At 39.9% G+C, this 8667-nt stretch overlaps 1 protein-coding gene across 3 annotated transcripts in view; it reads left to right on the forward strand.

Moving 5' to 3' along the window:
• Positions 1-8667, forward strand: part of PIK3C2G (phosphatidylinositol-4-phosphate 3-kinase catalytic subunit type 2 gamma) — a 471530-nt gene that overhangs the window by 282755 nt on the left and 180108 nt on the right. The window lies entirely within an intron of this gene.

Here is an 8667-nt window from a genome sequence, read left to right on the forward strand (position 1 = left end):
ATCTGTCTATCTAAAGCCGCAGAAACCCTATGTAGGGTCACATGACTCAAAATGGGCTTGATGGGAGTGGGTGGGTTAGCTTGGTAGATGCGCTCCTTAGTCCTCAAAGTGATGTCTTTGCTTTTGAACACTTTAGAGAGTTTATTTGGAACAGATTTTCCCAATGCATATATCATTTGAGATCTTCACTCTTGCTTCCAAGACTGATAATTGTGGATCCAAATAAATGAAATCTTTGACATCTTTAATCTTTTCCCTGTTTATTACGTTGCAGTTGAAGGGTCTAGTTTTGAAGATTTTTTGTTTTATGTTGCGGTGTAATCCCTATTGAAGGCTGGAATCTTTGATCTCCAAGAGTATGTGATTCAAGTCCCCTTCATTTCAGCAAGCAAGGTTGAGCAAATCACAGGTTGCTAATGAGGCTTACTTCAATCCTGATGTCATATTCTTTTTTTTATAGTCCACCTTCCCAGATTATCTTCTCAGCATATATATTGAATACGTGTGGTGAAGAATTTAACCTTGACACACACTTTTTCTGATTTTAAACCATTCGGTATCCCATTGTTCTTTTCCAATAATTGCCTCTTGGTCTTTGAGCATGCTTTGTCCTGTTACTATAATATGTACAGCAATTACATAATCTCCTGTCAACTTGTGAAGGGGTGGGGTCTATCTATCCTGTCAATCAGGCCATAACCGATGAGGCCTCCATGTAGGCATGGCCTTCTCCTGAGAATTCTGGGAACTCCTGTCTTCCTCCCTGGAGGTGAGAGACTCTCGACTTATCTTCCTGTTGACAAGCCATATGGAGACCCCTGTTGGAACCAGAGCCCTGAAGCTGGATGAGCCAAATGGAGACCCCTGCTAGAGCTGAGATGCTTCAACTGCCACTTGATCCACTAGGCTTTCCACCCACTGGCCAGTGATCTTCCTGTACTCGGTGTCATTGCATGTGTTACATGAGTCTAAAGAAGAATTTATGGACTAGTATTGGACATATGGGCTAATATCAGACTTATGGACTTGATCTGGACTGGGCTGGAATTATTTTCTTAATATACAATTACTCTTTGATATAAAGTTCTCTATTACATACATATGAGTGTCTATGAATTTGCTTCTTTAGTAAACCCAGACTAACCCAACATGTATGAACCACACAGTCAAATATGTTTGTGTAGTCAATAAAACAGAGGTAAGCCTCTTTCTGGTATTCTCCACTGCCATTCAAGATCTGTCTGACATCATCAAAGATACCTCTCATTCCACATTCTCTTCTGAACCCAGTGTGAATTTAGGGTAGTTCCCTAATGACATACTGTTGCAAACATTTTTTACAAATTTACTTTCCCCAAAATTTACTTTCCTGCGATATTAAAAACATTACTTTCATGTTAAATAGGTATTTCATGGTGTTGAATCACCATTTTTGTAAGGGGAACAAATATGGATCTCTTCCTGTTGGAAGATATTTCTTCTAACTTTCTTGGTCTAAATGAGTTCGCGTTTTCAGTCTGACACTGCTCATTGAAATATCTCTAACAGTCTCCTGGCAATCCCTGGGGCTTTGATTTTGTTAATGCTCTCTGTGACGTTTGCAATTTTCTTCTTGATCATATGCCAGCTCCTGAAATGGTGCAGCATCAACCCCTTTCTTGGTACAGTGATTCTGCATATTCCTCCTGTCTGCCCTTGATGTTTCCTGCATTGTTCAGTACTCTGTCCATACAATTATTCAATATCTCTACTAACTGCATGATTTGTTCTTGAGTTCTCCCAACTTGAGAATTGCCTAGTGTGCTGTTCCTTCTTGATTTTCTAAGGCCAGATCTTGCCCATTTCATCATAATATGTAACTTTTTCTTCTTGGGCTGCCCTTTAAAATGTTCTTTTCAGCAATTTCACCATTTATTCCATTCACTTTTGCTTCTCTATCTTCTAGAGCAGTGGTTCTCAACCTTCCCAATGACATGACCCTTTAGTACAGTTCCTCATGTGGTGGTGACCCCCCAACCATAAAATTATTTTCATTGCTACTTCATAACTGTAATTTTGCTACTGTTATGAATCGGGTGACCCCTGTGAAAGGGTTATTTGACCCCCAAAGGGGTCACGACCCACAGTTTGAGAACCACTGTTCTAGAGCAAGCTTGTGCATTTTGATTGATGTCCATCTTGAAACTTCCTTTTAATTGCCTTGTGCTTTCATCATGCGTGATGTCCATGATGACGCCCTACACCTTATCTAGTCTCTGGTGATTATGGTGTAATACCTCAGTTCTATGCATACGGTTTTCTGGGACTTCACCCAAAGTAGGGAGCCAAGTCCTTCTTTGTTGGCAGAGATGGCAAGACTTCATGTTGTCAGGAGGGATCGGTCCCTGGAGAAGAGCATCATGTTTGGTAAAGAAGATGGGCGAGAAAAAGGAAGACCCTCAGTGAGATGGATGGACACAGTGGCTGCATCAGTGGGCTCAGGCACAGGAACAATTGTGAGGATGGCGCAGGACTGTGCAGTGTTTCGTTCTATTGCATATAGGGTTGCTATGGGTCAGAACCTACTCGATGGCACCTCCCAACAACAACAACCTCAATTCTATTCCTGAGATGATGTGGTGATTATATTTTTGATCAACTTGATGATGCCTGTGTGGATACAGGAGTGGAATCCACCCTGTCAATCAAGTCACAGACTGGTGATGCCCCCTTGGGATGTGGCTTTCTTGTTAAGAAAAAACACTGAGCAGAACTTAGCTCTCTCTTGCACATGTCCTCTCAGGTTTCTTGGACTTGGGGTCTGCCTCCAGGGGTGGCACCATGTGGACCACCAACCCTGAATGCTTTGGGAGCTCTGCTGTGGTCCCACTAACATGAATCCACACAGGGACCCGCCAGCCTGTGAGCTCCCTGCTTCTGCTTCACCATTCTGCCTCCTCGGCCTGCAGCTGCATGAACCTGCAGGGGGGCTCTGCCTGGCTTCAGAACCCTGGCCTTGAGCTGGACTCAGTAGGGCCACCTTCTTGATCTAAAATTGCATCTGAATATGTAGCTTTTTCTTATACTTATATGCCATTGGCTTTGTTTCTCTGGCAACACAGATGGTATCTAATTTCAGATGGTATATATATAAAACCGTATTTTGGCTATCATGGAATTGTTACAATTTCTTTCAACTTTTACCTGACCGTGCTTGAATAGGAGCAATTGATGACCTGTTCCATGGTTGGTCCTTGGTCTTGTTCTGACAGATCATACTGAGCTTCTTTATCATTATCTTGCCACAAGTATTATCTCTTCTATTTCTGTGTATTCTACTCAATGAGGTCCATATGTATAGTCACTATTTATGATTTGGAAAAATTATATTTGTAAGGAATAATTCTATCATGCAATCTCAAGTTTTGATTTACTATCAAGGTCATATCTTCTAACTCTAATTCTTCTTCATTGTTTCCACCTTTCATTTTCCAATCAGTAGTGATTATCAGTTCACCTTGATTGTGTGTTTGGTCAATTTCAGACTGCATATGTTGGTGAAAAGAATCAATTTCATCATCTTCGGCATTAGTGTTTGGGGTGTATGTTCAAATAATAATCATAGTTGTTTTCTCATTACTGTGTTGTACGTCATGATAACTCTTGCAATGATATTCCACCTCGATTTGTCTTCCCCAACTTAATATACCATATGTTTGTTCAATAATATATAGCCAACACTAACTGGCCCATTTCAGCTTCTGTTAGGGTTAATATAATAAAATATAATTTCAGAAACAGGGAAAGGAAAAATTTAAATTGTACCTGGAAAGGGGGAAAAATTGAAGTTACTATAGGAGTACTTATGTATGATTGGAACAAAATGACTTGTGGAAAAAGGAGGCAAGATTGAAATGTTTTGTAACCGGTGGTACAAATAAGTGGCACTTACATTTTCCACTTCTGGGGATCTTGGAAGGCTTTATCCCTACACAGCACATACTGGGATTGGGGTCCCACTGCAGAAGGCTAAGGAGGTTTCTGAGAGACATATTTCTGGGTTGAGAGGTTACTGTTTGTAATTTTGTAAAGCATGTGGCTTTGGAGTTCTGCAGAGCAAGATTAGATTTGCACATCTATTTATTGTTTCCTGTGTGTTACCAGGAAGGGGTAGTGTGTGAGACCAAGTAATGTTTTAGCATGCCTCAGCTCACCTATCCTAAAACCAAAAAATTTTAGTGGGAAATATTTATCTCACAAAATATTTATCAAAGTCTATCATACCTAACAAAAAATCAAAAGCACTCAATGATTCAGCATGCATTCCATTAGTGAAATGTCATCATATCTATAAAATCTTACAAACAAAATGAGTTTTGGTAATGAAATGCTTATTTAGATAACCAGGAAGCCAAGTCAGGAAGTTTCCCGTATGTTTCATTAAAGATTTCATATTTTATTTTGAAGGATATTTGGACTTTAACAACTAAAATTGGATTTTGTTAGACTAAGTGCAAAGGACTGATTTTTGTGGGGAGAGGCACAGGTGATGGGACCATCATGTACTAGAAGATTCCATGAGAACAACAGGAAATGATGCAGGCTTTGGTTAAGACCTGACAGTTGGGATGGGAAGAAGTGATAGAGAAAGCTATTTGGAAGGTAATAGAGTAGGATTTGGTCCAAATTTCACTCTGGAAAGGATTGATGGGAGAAGAATCAGGAATACATGCCTCATTTTTAGCTAAGATGATAGGAGACTGGTAATTCCAATTATAGAAATATGCTATTCAATTGAAGGAGAATCAGTTTGGACTAAATAATTACAGAATTAGTCTTGTTAAGATTAAAATGTCTTGGAACACACAAGAATGATGTCTTTATGCAGATGAATGCGTAGGTTCATATCACAGAAGAGGTCTGGATTGGAAACAGATTTAAAGATACACTAGACATGACTGTCCTAATTTTACAAATGGAGAGACTTGGGTTGGAACTGTTATTGTGCAGTTATAGAATAACCAGTAAAAATGGATGTGCCCACCATGCATTCTATAGTCACGGGAGATCTTGGAACAGACAACCCTCACTGCCTGGATAAGCACAACCTCAACAGCAATAATAGTAATAACATCACTGTGGTAGTTATACAATTGTTTGTCAATTTGAGATGATTAAGAGTAAAGGTATGGGGTCTAGGTGATAGCCAGTGAGGCCCCTAAGTGAGCATGGCCTTCTCCTGAGGATTCTGGGAACTCCTGTATTCCTCCCTGGAGGTGGGAGGCACTCTCTCAGCTCACGTCCTTGGAGACTTTCTACTGACCAGGCTCACTCCCTCTGAGACATTTGGGAGGCAAGGGCACATAAAGCTACCCTGCGGCAGTCAGAGTTTTGGAGTTGAAGAAACCATGCACGTGGAGACTCTTGCCAGAGCTGAGATGCTTACAATGCCACTAGATCCACAAAACTTACCACCCACTGTCCTGTGATCTTCCGGCATTCAGCATCATTGCATGTGTTTTGTGAATATGAAGAGGACTTCATGGATTGGTATCAGACATATGGGCTAATATTGGATTTATGGACTTGATCTGGACTGGGCTGGGGTGTTTTCTCAATATTCAACTGCTCTTGTATATAAACCTCTTTCATGTACACACGAGTGTCTTTATGAATTTCTTTCTCTAGTCAACCCAGACTAACACAATCTCCTAATTTCACACACACACAGAGAGAGAGAGAGAGAGAGAGATTAGCCAGATAAGTCTAGATGTCTCATAGAACACTGAAAACTCTTCATTGAGTTTCTAAAAGGAACGGGATTAAATGATGTTAACCGGCTTCAGAGGTCAAGTTATTTCATCAAGGTAAGCAAGAATGTCCCTGAAATTTTCTCGGGACATCAAACACAGCACTAAATCTTATAGATAATATCCCAGGGAATATATAATATCTTCACAGAATATACCCCAAAGTTTGTGACTCAAAAGGATGAAGGGTGAGGTAGCCTACCCAGCTGTGATTTGAAGCTGAGGTTCTAGGGAAACAAATCTTTCAAAGCCAGCGTTGCCCTACCCTGATAAACCTGCCCGCCGGCTGTGTTCAAACACACGAATTGTTCACTGATTATCCAGCTCTCACCGGAGAACTGTGCAAGAACAAAAGACTGAAGGCTAAAGAGGGTTTTTATTATTAGGTTGCTATTCTTATGAAACATTCATATAGCAAAGAAATTGCCTTGCTTCTGAAAGAAATTTTGTTAAGGAAACCTCATGAAAAAGATGCTTATACTACCTTTAAAGTAGCTATACATGTATTCCAAAGAGAGAAAAAGAGGCTGACTTAGGAACATGATTCAGAACCACATATTCAGAGTAAGTAAGGGGAAACGCAGACATATAATTAACGCTCAAATTCTATGAGCACAGATTTGACCATTTTCTATATGTCATGCAAAATGCATTTGATTACAATGTATTTGCTGATGTCAAACATTCAACCATTTATTCTCTGCCACTACCTGGAGGTATTTGGAACAGCAGGTCTGATTAAGGTGGGTAGACCAAGGCACATTGTATATATATACATATATGCAACTCATCAGGAATATTAACTTTTAAAATGCAATTAGTATTACCTTTCATTGTTATTCAACACTTTAAAAACATTTCCTTAACCTCTCACTACTACCACTTCAACCATCTAAGTAAACCCCTGAAAGCTAGACCATTCTTTAGTGTGGTGTTAGATGTTACTAAAGTGTGGAAAAGATGGAGGAAGAGTAAGTTGGACATATGATTTACATTATCAAAGCAAAGCTCACACATCCTACTTTTTTACTAGACTAAATAAAGGAAAAATATATATTCTTGCTTAGAAATATTCCACAAAAATATAGTTTAGTTAACAATATAAACAAGAAATGAAAGGTAAATATCATTGACATCTTTGGGTGAAGTTTTGGCAGAAAACTTCTAGGTAGCAGGACAAGATGAAATAAGGAATATTGGAAAGGAAGTAGGCTATTTAGAGAACAAGATACTTCTAAGGGTAACAAAAGTGTGTGTGCCCAGGTGGCAGGTGGGATTTCTAGAATACAAATTATTCTCAGGCTAAATTTCTATCTGATAACTGTGCTAAGATATTAGGAGGTGACACAATATAATGGTTAAGATAAGAAACTGTGAAGTCGAACAGATTTAAATTTGTTTAAACTCTTGCTCCACTAAGTGGGTAATTTTGGAGAAGTTATTACCTGGGACTGTTGTGATGTTTATCTAGCAGATCCATGTAAGACACTTGAAAAATATCAGGTATTGAACCATTCTTGATCATGTCATTATGGATTTAAAATTAAAAGACTTTACAGCTAGAAGGAAAATAGAATGGGCTCAAACGTAGCAACAATGAGGATGCGCAGGACCAGGCAGTGTTTCGTTCTGTTGGACCCAGGGTCACTATGGGTCAGAACTGACTGGACAGCACCTAACAACACAACAACAAAGCTGGAAGAAAGAGTATTGGTGGTGCCATGGGCTGTACCCTGAGCTCCTAGCAGCAAGGTGAGCAGTTCGAACTCACCAACTGCTCCAGGGAAAAAAGAGGAGGCTTTCTGCTCCTGTAAACATTGAAAGCTTTGGAAACTCAAAGGGGCAGATCTGCTATTTTCTATAGGGTTGTTATGAATCAGAACCAATTTAATGCCAATGAGTTTGGTTTTGTGGTTTGGTTTTTCTCTGGAACAAGGAGACATGACAGCCCAGTTGGAAAAGTGTTGGACTACTAACCATCAGTCAGAGATTGAAACCCACCCGCCACTCCAGGGAGAACGACAAGGACGTGCTGGGTAGGGTCTCACTGAGTTGGAATCAACTGGGTAGCAGTGGGGTTTGGTTAGAGAAGGAAGGTAGCCGAGGGAACCTCTACAGCCCTAACAACTTCCCAAATGAGAAGATAAGGAACTCCATAAATAAGTTTTCTAGTCGGAGGTGATACAAGTAAAATACAGGCTTTCAAATCACATTTCAATGCTTTTTAGAAGATAGAACTTAGTGCTACAGATAAAGCCCAGAGCAGGTTGTCAAGAGCAAGTGAGCTGAGCTCTAATGGAGTTGCAAGGGCAAGTTCCTGAATCTCAGTTTCTGCTCCATAAATCAGAAGGTGAAAGGACAATATCTCAAAGTGGCTTGTTGCCCCTTCATCACGTACTGTTACTTCCCAAACACAGGCGTGTAATTTACTCTGGAAGAGTACACTTCTGATTAGAGAGAAAAGAGTCAAAAGTAGTTTTAAGCCTAGGACACATGGAGGTGACAGCGAACTGGAGTTTTGTGGTGAAAGAAGACAATAGAAGCAGAGGGATTCCTGGGGCCAGAGAAGAGAAAGTCAGAAAGTGAGAAACAGGAAATGGGACACAGAAGGGTCTCCTAGACAATTATCTGTCTCGAAGCACGTTCAGTGCAAAGCGACAATGATTCCTTAGTATAGATTTAGGTGTCTCCAGGAAGATTTATTCACTTAGCGTTATTTTATTTCTTCTTCACAGCTACCAGCTGCTTCCAAAAGTGCAAGTCTTTGCTGTGCTTTGGTGAACCTGATTGCACTCCTTTACACAAACAGAATACTGCCTACAACTAATAAATTTTCATGCAGAATAATACAATTTGATATTATAATCATACCTATGAC

The sequence above is a fragment of the Echinops telfairi genome, unplaced genomic scaffold (assembly GCF_000313985.2).
Source record: "Echinops telfairi isolate 266 unplaced genomic scaffold, ASM31398v2 ScPeMD7_21;HRSCAF=78, whole genome shotgun sequence".
Lineage (NCBI taxonomy): Eukaryota > Metazoa > Chordata > Mammalia > Afrosoricida > Tenrecidae > Echinops > Echinops telfairi.